The sequence below is a fragment of the Oncorhynchus nerka genome, linkage group LG27 (genome assembly GCF_034236695.1).
Source record: "Oncorhynchus nerka isolate Pitt River linkage group LG27, Oner_Uvic_2.0, whole genome shotgun sequence".
NCBI lineage: Eukaryota > Metazoa > Chordata > Actinopteri > Salmoniformes > Salmonidae > Oncorhynchus > Oncorhynchus nerka.
The window spans coordinates 52,785,721-52,803,610 of NC_088422.1; the positions used below are offsets into that span (position 1 = coordinate 52,785,721).

Below are 17,890 nucleotides of genomic sequence, written 5' to 3' on the forward strand. Positions count from 1 at the left end.
AATCCTTAGGTAAAGCTGTACAGTGCAATGTTAATGTCAATACACACAATAGGCTGACTGGGGAGTCGATTTCACACAGTCACAGTCCTGCGATAAGAGCTACAACGCTACAGTTGTGTTCTGTGGGTGTCACCGAGTAGACTGATACCCCATTTCATTGCTTCACGTTCCAACCTTATTTAACATTATCTAGTCTAAATATGGCATAATTCCACCATTTGTAACCTTCATCACTTTCAAATAGGTACTTTTATTTTGAAGGCAAACTGCAAATTCCACTATTGTGCATAATCCTTATTGTGGCTAGCTTCACAACACATAACCCGGTCAGGTCAAGCCTCACTCACCAGATGAAGCTAGCTGGCTGCTTATAACGTTAGCTTTGGGTTAGGGTTATGTAGGGTTAAGTAGCTGGCTAGCTATTTATTTTCATGAACTGAAGTTCAATTTCAATAGGCGAATAACAAGTGGCTACCTAGCTAATACTTACTCTCAAGGATTCCTAAATCATTGCTAAGAATTGTGAAAATGACTGCAGTTTCTACTGGTCATTGTTTTAAGGCTGGTTGTATTGGTGCTAGCTAGGTACCAAGCTAAAGCTAGCTAGCTACCCCAGAAGTTGCGGTCGAACAAATGATGCTTTATTACCAACGCGGTATTGTAAACACATTGTTCGTGGCCGGTGTTTGCTTGTTTGCAGACTTTTTTGTACAGCTTTGACAGTGCCATTATAGTAGTGGTGGCGCTTGGTTTGCATGTGCAAATTCAGAACACACAACATTCTATAATAGAACAGTGTTATTTGACGTGTCAAATTAAAAGCTTATTTAACGCGTCAAATAGTGTTATTTGACGTGTATCTTTTTTGACACTCAAAGGCCCAAACGGCGTTCTATAGTATGTCGTGAAGCTAATAGCAGTGACGCTATCACAGTGTAACTCCGGTAGGGCACCATCTGAACAACAGCGCACTTGGCAACGTTAGTGTGTTCCGCCGGTGCTTGACCAGTCGTGAAAGCCAACATCACCCACGACAGAGAACGGTTGATTGTCAAGGGCAATGAATTCCATTATCTTGGCATTAATAGATTTCGCCTTTGAGTTGTCTCGCTGAAATGATTGATCGACTTGTTGACTGCTCGATCCACACAGCAGACTTTGTGGACTAGGTTAGGAATGCTGTATTGCACATGTAGCGCAAAATTTTACGTGGTATCATTATGTCATGTACCTACGTTATATAGGTATGCGCGTCAGCTTTGACATCGGTTTTTCACATCGATGTAAAACTAGACATCGGGCCGATACCAATGTTGGCATTTTTATCTAATATCGTCCGATTCCGATTTGTTAACCGATATATCGTGCATCCCTAGTCCAGTCCTTTGTCTATACAATACAAACATAAGCCTATAGGAAATGGCTACAGATATATGTCTTAAAATAGTAAAATAAAACCTATACAGCTATGTGATTAGCTTTGGCTATATAATGTAAACATAAGCCTTTAGGCTATGTCTGCAGCTACATGTCTCAAAATGGTAAAATAAAACCTATACAGCTGTGTGATTAACTTTGGTTCCCTCTACAGCCTGGGCATTTTCAGCATCAGCATGGGTACCAGTCTATCTGGACTGTCTGGAAGAAATTGAGAAAGTATGTCACATAGTTAAGCAGTCATTTACACAAATGCACTTCTACCATACAATGTTAAATGTTATTGCGTTTAAACATTTTAAATGATTGAATTAAAATCATACCATCAAAATATTAATCTTCTCCACTTTCTTGAGGCAAAATCATCAATGTCGTCATCATAGGTCATCATAGGACATGCGTTTCCCCACATCATGATTTATGCTCATGGTGGCCAGACCGCTCAAACGTTCCTGTGACATGAAAGACCACAGGTAGCTTTTGATGAGTTTTAATTTTGAAAAGTTCCTCTCTGCCGATGCTACTGTTACTGGTAGGGTGACTGCAATTCTTAGGGCTATCCAACGGTTAGGATAGAGTTTTTCTCACAGAGAAAGGAAAGCAGCTCAATGGCAGTCATCTTATCTTATGGCAGATCAGGTAAATTCTGAATCTCGTGCCAGATCCATTCCACTGATGTCACAGTCATCTTTGAAGGTTAGTGTTTTCAACTTACATGCGGTGAGCCTTTAAAGATTCACTGGACATCTGAGAGGCAGTGCTGAAGTTCAACAGCACTCCATATTTGGTTTTCACCTGGTTGAGTGTTTCAAATCTCTCATCCATGGATGTCACAGCAGAGTCGACTACAGTGTTGAAGTAGTTGACTTCAAGGTTTTTCAGTGCATCAGTCACTGATTCATCAGGAGCCTTGTAGCCGAAATGCTTCTTGCTGTTTCCCAGTGTCTTCTCTTTCAGAACAGCCTCCACATTCATTTCTTCACAAATGCTTTTGGCTGTTGTCTGGGCCTCAGAGAATCCAGTTTCCCAGTATGTTGTGAGGGAGGCCTTTGCATTTGAGATCAAATTCACTGCGATATCCAACTGCATTGAGGCGGATTGGAGGTGCTTGTTTACCTTGTTTGTCATTGTCAGTAACTCACACCATATGACACAGCAAATCAAGAAGCGGTAGGACCCAAGCGCTTGTGCCTCCACTTTGGTCACAGGATCGTTGACCGTCTGTCTGGCTTCCAGTAAAGCCTCCCAAACCTCAGAAGCCTGATACCTGATTGCATGAACACTTTGGAGCCTACTCTCCCATCTTGTGTCACTCCATGACTTCACATTTATGTTCCTGTGTTTTTCAAAACACCTCCATCTTTGTATGCCAGCTGAAAAGAAGGTGAGGAGCTTTTGCACATGCCCAAAAAACCCAACTGCATCTTTTGAAGATTTGGCAGCATCTGCAATGACAAGGTTTAGAGTAGGTGCTCCACATGGGACGAACACAGCTCTGGGATTTTGTTTTAGCAGTCTGGCTTGTATCCCTTGGTGCTTGCCCTTCGTGTTGGCCCCGTTATCATAAGCTTGCCCTCTGCAATCTTCATATGTGTAACGGTTCTCATGTGGTGAAGGAGAGTCGGACCAAAATGCAGCGTGTAGATTACGATTCATGTTTAATGAAAAAACACACTAAACACAAACACTACAAAATAATACATGTAATGGACGTAACGAAAACCAAAACAGCCTATACTAGTGTAAACTAACACAGGATAAGGACATCAAGACACTAAGGACAATCACCCACGAAACACACAAAGAATATGGCTGCCTAAATATGGTTCCCAATCAGAGACAACGATAAACACCTGCCTCTGATTGAGAACCACTCCAGACAGCCATAGACTTTGCTAGATACCTCCACTAAGCCACACACCCAATAACTAACAACACCCCAAGACAAAACACATCACAATAAACCCATGTCACACCCGGCCTGACCAAATAAATAAAGACAAACACAATAATACTTTGACCAGGGCGTGACAATATGGAATCTTCAGCTCGTTCAGCTTATCTAACATGACAGTGGACAGATTCAAGCCTGTTGTAACCTCAACATTCACAAAGCAGAGGAAGTGCTCCTTGATCTCTGGCTTTTCCTTTAAAGCCACGCTTCTCAGAATAAATGGACATTTGCTCCTGGCTAATGTCAGGTGTACAGTCCAAGATAATGGAGAAGTACTTTGAGTCTCTTACTTGAGTAACTATTGCTTCCAGAATCTTGTCTATCACAATCTGTATCAGTGCATTCTATTTGCACTTCCCAAGGTAATGAGCATGTGTCTCTCCATCTTCAATTTTCCATAACGGGGTCAAATTTAGCCAGTAATTCAACCTCCTTTAGGAAGGTTCCATTATCTGGTTGGAAGAGTTTGTCTGATGAACCCATGAATGCTAGGTTTCTTTCAGCCAGAGACTGGGTGATACTTATTAAACGTGTAAGGACTAGAGATCGACCGATTAATTGGAATGGCCGATTAATTAGGGCCGATTTCAAGTTTTCATAACAATCGGAAATCGGTATTTTTGGACACCGATTTGGCCTATTATTATTATTTATTTTTTACACCTTTATTTAACTAGGCAAGTCGTTTAAGAACACGTTCTTATTTTCATTGACGGCCTAGGAACAGTGGGTTAACTGCCTTGTTCAGAAGGGGCAGAACGACAGATTTTTACCTTGTCAGCTCGGGGATTCAATCTTGCAACCTTACAGTTAACTAGTCCAATGCTCTAACCACCTGCCTCTCATTGCACTCCACGAGGAGCCTGCTGTTATGCGAATGCAGTAAGAAGCCAAGGTAATTTGCTAGCTAGCATTAAACTTATCTTATAAAAAACAATCAATCAATCATAATCACTAGTTAACTACACATGTTTGATGATATTACTAGTTTATCTAGCGTGTCCTGCGTTGCATATAATCGATGCGGTGCGCATTCGCGGAAAAAGGACTGTCCAATGTGTACCTAACCATATACATCAATGCCTTTCTTAAAATCAATACACAGAAGTATATATTTTTTAACCTGCATATTTAGCTAAAAGAAATCCAGGTTAGCAGGCAATATTAACCAGGTGAAATTGCACGCAGAGTTGGGTTATATGCGATAATAATAAACGTTTTGTTTTCGAAATGATAGTTTCCGGATTCGACCATATTAATGACCAAAGGCTCATATTTCTGTGTGTTATTATGTTGTAATTATGTTGTAATTAAGTCTATGATTTGATATTTGATAGAGCAGCCTGACTGAGCAGTGGTATGCAGCAGCAGGCTCATAAGCATTCATTCAAACAGCACTTTTGTGTGTTTTGCCAGCAGCTCTTCGCTGTGCTTCAAGCATTGAGCTGTTTATGACTTCAAGCCTATCAACTCCCGAGATTAGGCTGGTGTAACTGATGTGAAATGGCTAGATAGTTAGCGGGGTGCGCGCTAATAGCATTTCAAATGTCACTCGCTCTGAGACTTGGAGTAGTTGTTCCCCTTTCTCTGCATGGCTAACGCTGCTTCGGGGGTGGCTGTTGTTGATGTGTTCCTCGTTCGAGCCCAGATAGGAGCGAGGAGAGGGACGGAAGCTATACTGTTACACTGGCAATACTAAAGTGCATATAAGAACATCCAATAGTCAAATGTATATGGAATACAAATGGTATAGAGAGAAATAGTCCTATAAATACTATATTAACTACAACCTAAAACCTCTTACCTTGGAATATTGAAGACTCATGTTAAAAGGAACCACCAGCTTTCATATGTTCTCATGTTCTGAGCAAGGAACCTAAACGTTAGCTTTTTTTGCCTGGCACATATTGCACTTTTATTTTCTTCTCCAACACATTGTTTTTTGGTCCTCCTATAATCGGTATCGGTATCGGCGTTGAAAAATCATAATCGGTCGACCTCTAGTAAGGACATCCCGCCATCTCTTTCTTTCAGCCAAAATTGTCATTTGATTCTGGTCAAGAGTCTGTCACCGACTTAGGCGCAGATCAAGTTTTCTCCACTTAATCATATTGTTGGTGTTCAGGACTACCCTCATGGTGTTTCAGAATGGCATTGATATTTGACCAGTCATTCACACATTCCTTTATGATTGTGCAGTCTTTTGTAGAAAAGAGCTTTCAACAAAAACAATACACAGCGTTGTTTTTGATTGAGTATGAAAGCCAGCTCCTGGTAATCTTTTCACCATTTGACAGCTGTCCCTGTAATTAGGCCTGAATGGAAACCTCTTCTAGACTTGCCTTTAGGGTAAAACAAATCCAGTCCTGGTTTGAGTGGATCTCTACACACTAACTCAGCCCTCATAAAGTATTTTAAGACTGGGGGCCAATCTGCTGGGTAATTTGGTGGAGCAGCAACTGTTCTATTAGGGTCTGAGCTGCTTGTATCTGATGCTGGCTGTACACCTCTGGTTGTGCTAGTACTGGCTGAGGCTGCCTGTACTTCACCTGGGTCTGTGTTAGTACTTGCTGAAGTTGCCAGTGCTGGGTCTGTGTTAGTATTTGCTGAAGCCGGTTGTACTCGGTCTGTGTTCGTACTGGCTGAGGCTGGATGTGGATCTACTGAGTTTCTGCTTGTACTGGCAGATGATCCAGCATCTCCTCTACTGACAAATTTAAGAATAGCACCTCTAAATTATAGATAGCAATACTATTATTAATTTTATCAGCTGCATCAGGCCCATTCTAACTGGCTCCCCCAGATTTCCTTTCAATACATTTTCAAATATAAAATACTTTGGCTGAATACTTGATGGTTATTATTTACTGATGGATGTGCATCCATATTGCCCAGTGAATCAATATATAAATCAGTAGTCAATGTAAATCCATTGCTTTCCATCTTGCATTAGTCCAGAGTTGTCTGGAGTAAAACTTGACTGAGAGATGAAACTCAGCAAAAAAAGAAACGTCCCTTTTTCAGGACCCTCTTTCAAAGATAATTGGTAAAAATCCGAATAACTTCACAGATCGTCATTGTAAAAGGTTTAACCTCTCTTGGGTAGGGGGCAGTATTTTCACGTCCGGATGAAAAGCGTACCCAAGATAAACTGCCTGTTACTCAGGCCCAGAAGATATGATATGCATATAATTGGTAGATGTGGATAGAAAACACTCTAGAGTTTCTAAAACTGTTACAATAATGTCTGTGAGTATAACAGAACTGATATGGCAGGCGAAACCCAGAGGACAAACCATAAAATAAAAACAATTCAGCCTACCACTGTTTCCAATGGCTTTCATGTTTATTATGAGGCCAAGTCCTCCCAGATTGCAGTTCCTAAGGCTTCCAAGAGAGGTCAACAGTCTTTAGAAAGAGTTTCAGGCTGGTTTTTGGGAAAATGAGCTAGAAGTTTTTCTAAGTGGCTCCCATTTTGGCTATAGTGTTTCCATGCTCGTGGATGAAAGCGCGTTCTTTGTTATTTATCTCCGTTAGTGAACATACTATTCTCCGTCTTAAATTTAGTTAATTTATGTATTAGGGTACCTGAGGTTTGATTATCAACATTGTTTGACTTGTTTGGATAGGTTTACTGGTAACGTTTGGGATTCATTTTGTATGCATTTTGAAGGAGAGAATCTGGCGCTTCCAGCTAAACTGAGATTTTATGGATATAAAGAAGGAAATTATCGAACAAAAGGACCATTGGTGATGTAACTGGGACCTTTTGGAGTGCCAACAGAAGATCTTCAAAGGTAAGGCATTTATTATATAGCTATTTCTGACTTTTGTGTCGCACCTGCCTGGTTGAAAAATGTTTTTCATGCTTTTGTATGCGGGGCTCTGTCCTCAGATAATCGCATGGTGTGCTTTCGTCGTAAAGCCTTTTTGAAATCTGACACAGCGGCTGGATTAAGCTTTAGTTTGATGTATAATACTTGTATTTTCATGATTGTTAAATATTTATATTTCTGTAATTTGAATTTTGCGCTCTGCAATTTCACCGGAAGTTGGCCAGGTGGGATGCTACCATCCCACCTGCCCATAAGAAGTTAAACACTGTTTCCCATGCTTGATCAATGAAACATAAACAAGTAATGTACATGCACCTGTTAAACAGTCGTTAAGACACTAACAGCTTACAGACGATAGGCAATCAAGGTCACAGTTATGAAAATTTATGACACTAAAGAGGCCTTTCTACTGACTCTGAAAAACACCAAAACAAAGATGCCCAGTGTCCCTGCTCATCTGTGTGAACGTGCCTTAGCCATACTGCAAGGACGCATGATGACTGCAGATGTGGCCAGGGAAATAAATTGCAATGTCTGTATTGTGAGACTCCTAAGGCAGCGCTACAAGGAGACAGGACGGACAGCTGATCGTCCTCACAGTGGCAGACCACGTGTAACAACACCTGCACAGGATTGGTACATCCGAACATCACACCTGCGGGACAGGTACAGGATGGCATCAACAACTGCTCGAGTTACACCAGGAATGCATAATCCCTCCATCAGTGCTCAGACTGTCCACAATAGGCTGAGAGAGGCTGGACTGAGGGCTTGTAGGCCTGTTGTAAAGGCAGGTCCTCACCAGACATCACCTGCAACAACGTCCCCTATGGGCACAAACCCACCGTCGCTGGACCAGATCGGACTGGCAAAAAGTGCTCTTCACTGACGAGTCGCGGTTTTGTCTCATCAAGGGTGATGGTCGGAGTCTCGTTTATCGTCGAAGGAATGAGCGTTACACTGAGGGCTGTACTCTGGAGCGAGATCGATTTAGAGGTGGAGGGTCCGTCATGGTCTGGGACGGTGTGTCACAGCATCATAGGACTGAGCTTGTTGTCACTGCAGGCAATCTCAACACTGTGCGTTACAGGAAAGACATCCTCCTCCCTTATGTGGTACCCTTCCTGCAGGCTCATCCTGACATGGCTGTCCAGCTTGACAATGCCACCAGCCAATCTGCCTGTTCTGTGCTTGATTTCCTGCAAGACAGGAATGTATGTGTTCTGCCATGGCCAGCGAGGAGTCCAGATCTCAATCCCATTGAGCACGTCTGGGACCTGTTGGATCGGAGGGTTAGAGCTTGGGCCATTCCCCGCAGAAATGCCCGGGAATTTGCAGGTGCCTTGGTGGAAGAGTGGGGTAACATTTCACAGCAAGAACTGGCAAATCTGGTGCAGTCCATGAGGAGGAGATGCACTGCAGTACTTAATGCAGCTGGTGGCCACACCAGATACTTACTGTTATTTTGGATTTTTGACCCCTCCTTTGTTCAGCGACACATTATTCAATTTCTGTTAGTCACATGTCTGTGGAACTTGTTCAGTTTATGTATCAGTTGTTGAATCTTGTTATGTTCACACATGTTAAATTTGCTGAAATTAAACTCAGTTAACAGTCAGAGGACGTTTATTTTTTGCTGAGTTTAGATAGTCTTTGTCTTGTTTGAAAATTATGTGCGCCTATGAGGAGTGCCATCACGCCCATATATTGTCTGGACTGGTGTCACGTTCGTCGTATAAAGGACACCAAAGCGCAGCGTGATTAGAATACCTTCTTTTAATGAACGAAGTACACTTCTTGGATATAGGGGGCGCTCTTTTAATTTATGGATAAAAAAACGTTCCCATTTTAAACAAGATATTTTGTCACGAAAAGATGCTCGACTATGCATATAATTGACAGCATTGGAAAGAAAACACTCTGACGTTTCCAAAACTGCAAAGATACTGTCTGCGAGTGCCACAGAACTAATGCTACAGGCGAAACCAAGATGAAATTTCATACAAGAAGTGCCCCAGATTTTGAATACGCTGTGTTCCAATGTCTCCTTATATGGCTGTGTATGGGTCACGAATGAGCTTAGACTTTCTGTCGTTTCCCCAAGGTGTCGACAGCATTGTGACGTATTTGTAGGCAAATCATTGGAAGATTGACCTTAAGAGACTACATCTACCAGGTGGCCGCTTGGTGTCCTTCGTTGCAATTATTGCGTAATCTCCAGCTGCGTGTATTTTTCGTTTGCTTCGAGGAGAAACATAGCTGCCACGAATGATTTATCATCGAATAGATATGTGAAAAACACCTTGAGGATTGATTCTAAACAACGTTTGCCATGTTTCTGTCGATATTATGGAGTTAATTTGGTAAAAAGTTCGGCGTTGTAGAGACTGCATTTTCGGATTTTTTTCTTAGCCAAACGTGATGAACAAAACGGAGCGATTTCTTCTACACAAATAATCTTTTTGGAAAAAATGAACATTTGCTATCTAACTGAGAGTCTCCTCATTGAAAACATCCGAAGTTCTTCAAAGGTAAATGATTTTATTTGAATGCTTTTCTTGTTTTTGTGAAAATGTTGCCTGCTGAATGCTAGGCTTAATGCTATGCTAGCTATCAATACTCTTATACAAATGCTTGTGTAGCTATGGTTGAAAAGCATATTTAGAAAATCTGAGATGACAGTGATGTTAACAAAAGGCTAAGCTTGTGAGTGAATATATTTCTTTCATTTCATTTGCGATTTTCATGAATAGTTAACGTTGCGTTATGGTAATGAGCTTGAGGCTATCATTACGCTCCGGGATACGGGATTGCTCGACGCTAGAGGTTAACAAACTATACAATACAAACGTGACGCTGTAAACATCGAGTGCTGACACAGGCAACTATACATAGACAATAACCCACAAACTATCCAAGGCAAGTGGCTACCTAAATATGGTCTCCAATCAGAGACAACGATAAACAGCTGCCTCTGAGAACCAATCTCTGCAACCATAGACATAGAAACACCTAGACTGGAAAAACCCCATAAACATACAAAAACCCTAGACAGGACAAAAACACATATATCACCCTCATCACACCCTGACCGAACCAAAAATAATAAAGAAAACAAAGATAACTAAGGTCAGGGTGTGACAACTGGTCCCCACAGAGGTTGCTGCTGAAGAGAGAGTTTCATTTCGTGCACTCGCATATGAACGAATGTTTACACGCGTCGCAGTTATCTTTTCCGAGCTGCAGTTTTGCCCATTGGCGTTTATCAAACATAATAAATAGTTGTATTTCTCTCTCACTTTTGTCAGACAAAAAGTCACAGAACACAGCCCTGGAAGTGGCTGGCAAGCAAGCAAGACACAGACAGACCAAGAGATGCACTGCCCAGCTGGGTTAGCGAGACAGACAGACTAGAGAGAGATGCACTGCAAGCTAGCAAATCAACTTAATGTTACTGTTATTTGCTGACATCAAACGTGGAGAGGAGAGAACACAAGTTTACCTGAATGCTGTTCCTACAATTCACTCGTTTTTTTTCTCTTTTCGTGACCAGAAGGATAGTTCCATTTCATGCTCTCATCTAAGTTATAAACATCGACACCTGATTTGACACGAGGGGGATGCAGTGCCCTTGCATAATTTGCGGGGCCCTACGCAGCTTTGCGTAGTGATTGTATAGGGCCGCCCGGCTCTGCATATTGGATGGAAACCTAACTACATTTACAAAATATTTTGTTGCAATATTTGTTTTTGCTATCAAAACATTGGGGTTTATGTTTTTTAGCTTTCAATATCATTATTTTTGTTTGCAATACGAATAATTTTGTTCTCGACTTCAGAAGTTTTTCTTGATTTTAATGGAACAAAAGTAACTCACTCCCAAGAGAATTGCACCATATTTTCACAGCTTCTGTTTTATTTGATTGTTGTTTCCATAGGTTACCTTTGGAGGGCACTCTTACCTTGTTTTCTAGTTTCCAGGTTACCCTGAGTATTACTTATTAGATTCACCTGTGTTTAATTAACTTCTCTGTTCACCTGGTTGCCATGTTATTTAGGTTCCTCAGTTGGCCTGTATCTGTGCTTAGGTCTCATGTTTTATTAGTGTGCTCTTGTGTGGTTGCCTTGTTTCTGTCAAGACTCTCTAAGTAAAAGATCTGGATTTATCCTTACCTCTGCTTGCTGTGTTTCTCTGCACCTGGGTTAAAGTTCGTACAATCATTATTGTTACACCATAAAATAACACTATTACCATATAATAACACTATTACTCTGTTAAAGGTGTTGGAAGCGGCAATTCTTCATTGAAACATTAAAAGTGTACTCCGTGCCACAGTTAGTTGCTATGTACTGACTATCCATGATATCAAAATGATAGTTTTAACCATATTTTTAGGCTGTTTGCATTTAATTAGTTTAAAGACGGAGTTAAACAAGCTTATATTTTGGGTTCTGATGGGGTACGACAGTTGAACTAAGCTCACATACAGTGCCTTCCAAAAGTATTCGCACATCTTGACTTTTCCCACAGTTTGTTATGTTGCAGCCTGAATTTAAAATGGGATAAATGTAAAGCCAATGGTGACTTTAAAACACTCGGCTGACAAACTACAATATGAATTAGCTAATAGCAGTTACTATTTATAATTAATCACATCACGGGTGAGCTCACCATTGATCAAAATAATTGAGTAAAACACTTTCTAGAAATCGAAAGTAATCCGACAATTAGTTTCAGTGCGCCGCCATGCTTTTTTCCCTCACAGAAACCAAAGATAATAAGAGAAGACAAGGTGTGTTTGGTCTGTTTATAGTATGCATTTTGAAGGGGTGTGTCATCTACCATCGTTCACATCCCACCATTCAATTCCTGAAGTTCTCAAAAAATGAGTGAACCCTTACTCACCTCATTTTGTTATAGCATCTTTGGTCCGACAGACGATTACGTGAAACCAAGAATGCATTGTATGTCAACAAACATGGCTTCACACACATAGCTGGAATTAGCTTAGCTCATCATAATCAGTACAACCTTCAAAAAAGTGTTTTACACACATATGTGCCCATTATAATCTATGCAAGAATCGGAATGCATGATTTATCACCGGTACTTGAAAAATGTGAAAAAAACAGTAAATATATAAATTACCACACAAAACATTTTCTGATAGTGATTTATTGATACAAATGGCGCGTGCAGGCAGTCAATCACGTAACCTCTCACTCCCACTCTGAGCCATTCAGTGTTGCTGTTTATGTATATAGCTAGTGAGCTAAGCTGTAGCATTAGCAATGTCTTTCAAAAGGAGACAACTCACAAATGCGGAAATTCTGGAGATTTTTAAAAATTCTGACAATGAGTCTGAAAGTCAGGAATCAGATTCTGACAGTGACAGTGAGGAACTGCCCCCCAGCCATTGAGAACCCCGAATCTGAGGACCCCTTGTCCACTGACAAAGTCCCTGTTCCCTTTGAAGATGCTGGTGGTGATGGAGGCAGACCGACAGTGGATGAAGTACAGGAGTTCTGTGGTAGCTGGAAGGCTGCTAGCCATTTCACCCCTTTTGGCCCTGCTGTTTGCGTTGATGAGTCCCAATCTGGAGTGCAATGCCCCTTGCCATTTCCATCTAAGGCAGAGTGCTTCAGGTTGTTTCTGACAGAGGAGCTGGTGGGAGACATAGCAGAGACCAATCGCTATGCCTTGGAGCTACAGGAGAAGAGAGAGCCAGGAGTGGCTGGGACAACCACAATTAGTGAAATGTATACCTTCCTGGTGACAGTCCTTCATACTATCATGGGGATAGTAAAGATTAACTCCCTAAGAGAATACTGGAGCACAGATCCTATGTTTGCAACTCCCTTCTTTGCCACCCTCTTTTCCCAACACTGCTTCCTAGTTCTGCTGCGAGAGCCACATCAATTTACAGAAATACTCATTATAAATGTTGATGAAAATACAAGTGTTATACATGGAATTAGAGATACACTTTTCGTTAATGCAACCGCTGTGTCAGATTTCAAAAAAACGTTACGGAAAAAGCAAACCATGCAATAATCTGAGTACAGCGTTCAGATAAAGCAGCCAAAAAGACATCTGCCATATTTTGTCGTCAACATTAGTCAGAAATAGCATTATAAATATTCACTTACCTTTTATGATCTTCATCAGAATGCACTCCCAGGAATCGCAGTCCCACAATAAATGTTAGATTTTTTTTGTAATTTATGTCCAAATAGCTTCTCCTTTTCGGTAAACAAATCCAAACGCGCGTGCAGGTCCAGCCGAACGTCGATCGAAAAGTTCAAAAAGTGATATTACAGGTCATAGAAACATGTCAAACTAAGTATAGAATCAATCTTTAGTATGTTATCATTATAAATATTCGATAATGTTCCAACCGGAGAATTCCTATGTCTGTAGAAAAGCAATGGAACGAGAGCTAGCTAACTCATGACCATGCGTCACGAGCCTGTGGCACTCTGCCAGACACCTGGCTCAATCCCCTCTCATTCAGTACCCCTTCATAGCCTCAAACAACGTTCTAAAGACTGTTGACCTCTAGTGGAAGCCTTAGGAAGTGCAATATGACCCAATTTACACTGTATATTGGAATGGCAAAGAGTTGAAAAACTACAAACCTCAGATTTCCCACTTCGTGGTTGGATTTTTCTCAGGTTTTCGTCTGCCATATGAGTTCTGTTATACTCACAGACATCATTCAAACAGTTTTAAAACCTTCGGAGTGTTTTCTATCCAATACTACTAATAATATGCATGTATTAGCATCTGGGACAGAGTAGCAGGCAGTTTACTCTGGGCACCTTATTCATCCAAGCTACTCAATACTGCCCCCCTGTCACCAAGAAGTTAACAAACTATTGTTTTGGCAAGTCTGTTAGGGCATCTACTTTGTACATGACACAAGTAATTTTTCCAACAATAGCTTACAGACAGATTATTTCCCTTATAATTCACTGTATCACAATTCCAGTGGGTCAGAAGTTTACATACACTAAGTTGACTGTGCCTCTATACAACTTGGAAAATGACCGAAAATGATGGCATGGCTTTAGAAGCTTTTGATAGGCTAATTTACATAATTTGATTCAATTGGAGGTGTGTACCTGTGGATGTATTTCAAGGCCTACCTTCAAACTCAGTACCTCTTTGCTTGACATCATGGGAAAATCAAAAGAAATATCAGCCAAGACCTCAGATAAAAAAAATTGTAGATCTCCACAATTCTGGTTCATCCTTGTGAGCAATTAATTTCCAAAACGCCTGAAGGTACCACGTTCATCTGTACATACAATAGTATGCAAGTATAAACACCATGGGACCACGCAGTCGTCATACCCCTCAGGAAGGAGATGCGTTCTGTCTCCTTGAGATGAACGTACTTTGGTGCGGAAAGTGCAAATCAATCCCAGAACAACAGCAAAGGACCTTGTGAAGATGCTGGAGGAGACAGGTACAAAAGTATCTGTATCCACAGTAAGACGAGTCCTATATCGACATAACCTGAAAGGCCGCTCAGCAAGGAAGAAGCTACTGCTCCAAAACCGCCATAAATAAGCCAGACCACGGTTTGCAACTGCACATGGGAACAAAGATCATACTTTTTGGAGAAATGTCCTCTGGTCTGATGAAACAAAAATATAACTTTTTGGCCATAATGACCATCGTTATGTTTGGAGGAAAAAGGGGGTGGCTTGAAGCACGGGGGTGGCAGCATCATGTTGTGGGGGTGCTTTGCTGCAGGAGGGACTGGTGCACTTCACAAAATAGATGGCATCATGAGGCAGAAAATATTATGTGGATATATTGAAGCAACATCTCAGGACATCAGTCAGAAAGTTAAAGCTTGGTCGCAATTGGGTCTTCCACATGGACAATGACTTCAAGCATACTTCCAAAGTTGTGGCAAAATGTCTTATTAAGGACACCAAAATCAAGGTATTGGAGTGGCCATCACAAAATCCTGACCTCAATCCTATAGAAAATGTGTGGGCAGAACTGAAAAAGCGTGTGCAAGCAAGGAGGCCTACAAACCTGACTCAGTTACACCAGTTCTGTCAGGAGGAATGGGCCTAAATCTACCCAACTTATTGTGGGATGCTGATGGAAGGCTACCCAAAACATTTGACCCAAGTTAAACAATTTAAAGGCAACACTACCAAATATGAATTGAGTGTATGTGAACTTCTGACCCACTGGGAATGTGATGAAAGAAATAAAAGCTGAAATAAATAATTCTCTACTATTATTCTGACATGTCACATTCTTCAAATAAAGTGGTAACCCTAACTGACCTAAGACAGATCATTTTTACTCTGATTAAATGTCAGGAATTGTGAAAAACTGAGTTTAAATGTATTTGGCTAAGGTGTATGTAAACTGCCGACTTCAACTGTAGCTAGATAGCTTGTAGTCTAGCAATTAGCATGTGTCATGTGAGTTTAAAGTTTTTAGGAAGCAATTTTTCACCATAAAAATTCACCTATATAAGAAAGGATTGCATACCTTTATCCTTGCATATGCAGACAAATGTACGCCTACTATTCCTAATGTTGTGGGTGGATTGGATAGTTATAATTTAGCTGTTTAATAATCCCTTAGTGGCATTGGTTTATAGGCTATATCAGAGACATTTCCTTTGCAGGGGAAAAATGTGGCATTTGATAAATATTTCATGCAATTCTACTACACTTTATATGACTGGAGAACATAGCAGAATCTTTTTCAATATGATGATAGCCTGGGTCTACTCTACTGACACTGACAACGGATCAATAAAAACAATCGTGTCTTTAATGCAACCTTGTAATCTAGGTCTATGAAAAAGGAGTCCTGTAAAAGGTTAGGTGACCGTGATGGTTTGAGGGCCAGATTGGGAATTTAGCCTGGACACCAGGGTTAACACCCCTACTCTTACGATAAGTGCCATGGGATCTTTAATCATTTAAGTCATTTAAGTTAATTTAATGACCTCAGAGAGTCAGGACACCCGTTTAACATCCCATCCGAAAGTCGGCACCCTACACAGGGCATTGGGATATTTTTTTAGACCAGATGAAAGAGTGCCTCCTACTGGCCCGCCAACACCCCTTCCAGCAGCATCTGGTCTCCCATCCAGGAACTGACCAGGACCAACCCTGCATAGCTTCAGAAGCAAGCCAGCAGTGGTATGCAGGGTGGTATGCTGCTGTTTGGGCATAGACCTGGATAGTATGACAGATCTCTACAGTAGATTGCAGTAGATACCCCCTTTAGCAGTTCTATTTTGATGGAAAATGTTTTAATTGGGGATGGAAATTCCAGAATTTTTGGTGGCCTTCCTAAGCCAGGATTCAGACATGGCTAGGATATGTGCTAAAGCAGGGAATAAAGCAAACTTAGGGAGGAGGATTCTGATGTTAACATGCATGAACCCAAGGTTTTTACGGTTACATAAATCAACAGATGAGAGCGCCTGGGCCTGGGTTAACCTCTACATCACCAGAGGAACAGAGGAGGAGTAGGATGAGGGTACGGCTAAAGGCTATAAGAACTGGTCATCGAGTGTGTTGGGAACAGAGAATAAAAAGAGCAGATTTCTGGGCGTGGTAGGATAGATTCAGGGCATAATGTACAGTCGTGGCCAAAAGTTTTGAGAATGACACAAATATAAATTTTCACTAAGCCTGTTGCATCAGTTTGTGTGATGGAAATTTACATATACTCCAGAATGTTATGAAGAGTGATCAGATAAATTGCAATTAATTGCTAAGTCCCTATTTGCCATGCAAATTAACTGAATCCCCCCAAAAACATTTCCACTGCATTTCAGCCCTGCCACAAAGGTATCAGCTGACATCATGTCAGTGATTCTCTCTTTAACACAGGTGTGAGTGTTGACAAGGCTGGAGATCCCTCTGTCATGCTGATTGAGTTCAAATAACAGACTGGAAGCTTAAAAGGGAGGGTGGTGCTTGGAATCATTCTTCTTCCTCTGTCAACCATGGTTACCTAAAAGGAAACACGTGCCCGTCATCATTGCTTTGCACAAAAAGGGCTTCACGGGCAAGAATATTGCTGATCCGATTTATCCTCCGAGAGCAACTCTTCCCAACCATCCAGGAACAGTTTGGTGACGGACAATGCCTTTTCCAGCATGATGGAGCACTTTGCCATAAGGCAAAGGGGATAACTAAGTGGTTCAGAGAACAAAACATCAATATTTTGGGTCCATGGCAAGGAAAATCCCCAGACCTTAATCCCATTGAGAACTTGTGGACAAACCAAAACCCACATATTCTGACAAACTCCAAGCATTGATTGTGCAAGAATGGGCTGCCATCAGTCAGGATGTGGCCCAGCAGTTAATTGACAGCATGCCAGGGCGGATTGCAGAGGTCTTGAAAAGGAAGGGTCAACACTGCAAATATTGGCTCTTTGCATCAACTTCATGTAATTGTCAATACAAGCTTTTGACACTTATGAAATACCTGTAATTATACTTCAGTATTACATAGTAACATCTGACAAAAAATATCTAAAGACACTGAAGCAGCAAACTTTGTGGAAATTATTATTTGTGTCATTCTCAAAACTTTTGGCCACGACTGTACAGACAAGGGTATGGTAGGGTGGAGACAACCTAGGCATTGAGTCACAATGAGA

The 17,890-nt window shown here is 41.2% G+C and overlaps 1 protein-coding gene across 2 annotated transcripts in view; it reads left to right on the plus strand.

Annotated features, from left to right (window-relative positions):
- si:dkey-220o5.5 (actin filament-associated protein 1-like 2) overlaps nucleotides 1–17,890 on the plus strand; it is a 117,069-nt gene that overhangs the window by 6,473 nt on the left and 92,706 nt on the right. Inside the window, exon 2 of one of the 2 annotated variants that reach the window (XM_065011777.1) lies at nucleotides 7,065–7,188. The exons of the other annotated variant lie outside the window; for it this stretch is intronic. The gene's annotated coding sequence lies outside the window, so the exon portion shown is untranslated. The remainder of the gene's footprint in view (nucleotides 1–7,064; nucleotides 7,189–17,890) is intronic. 2 annotated transcript variants of the gene reach the window in all.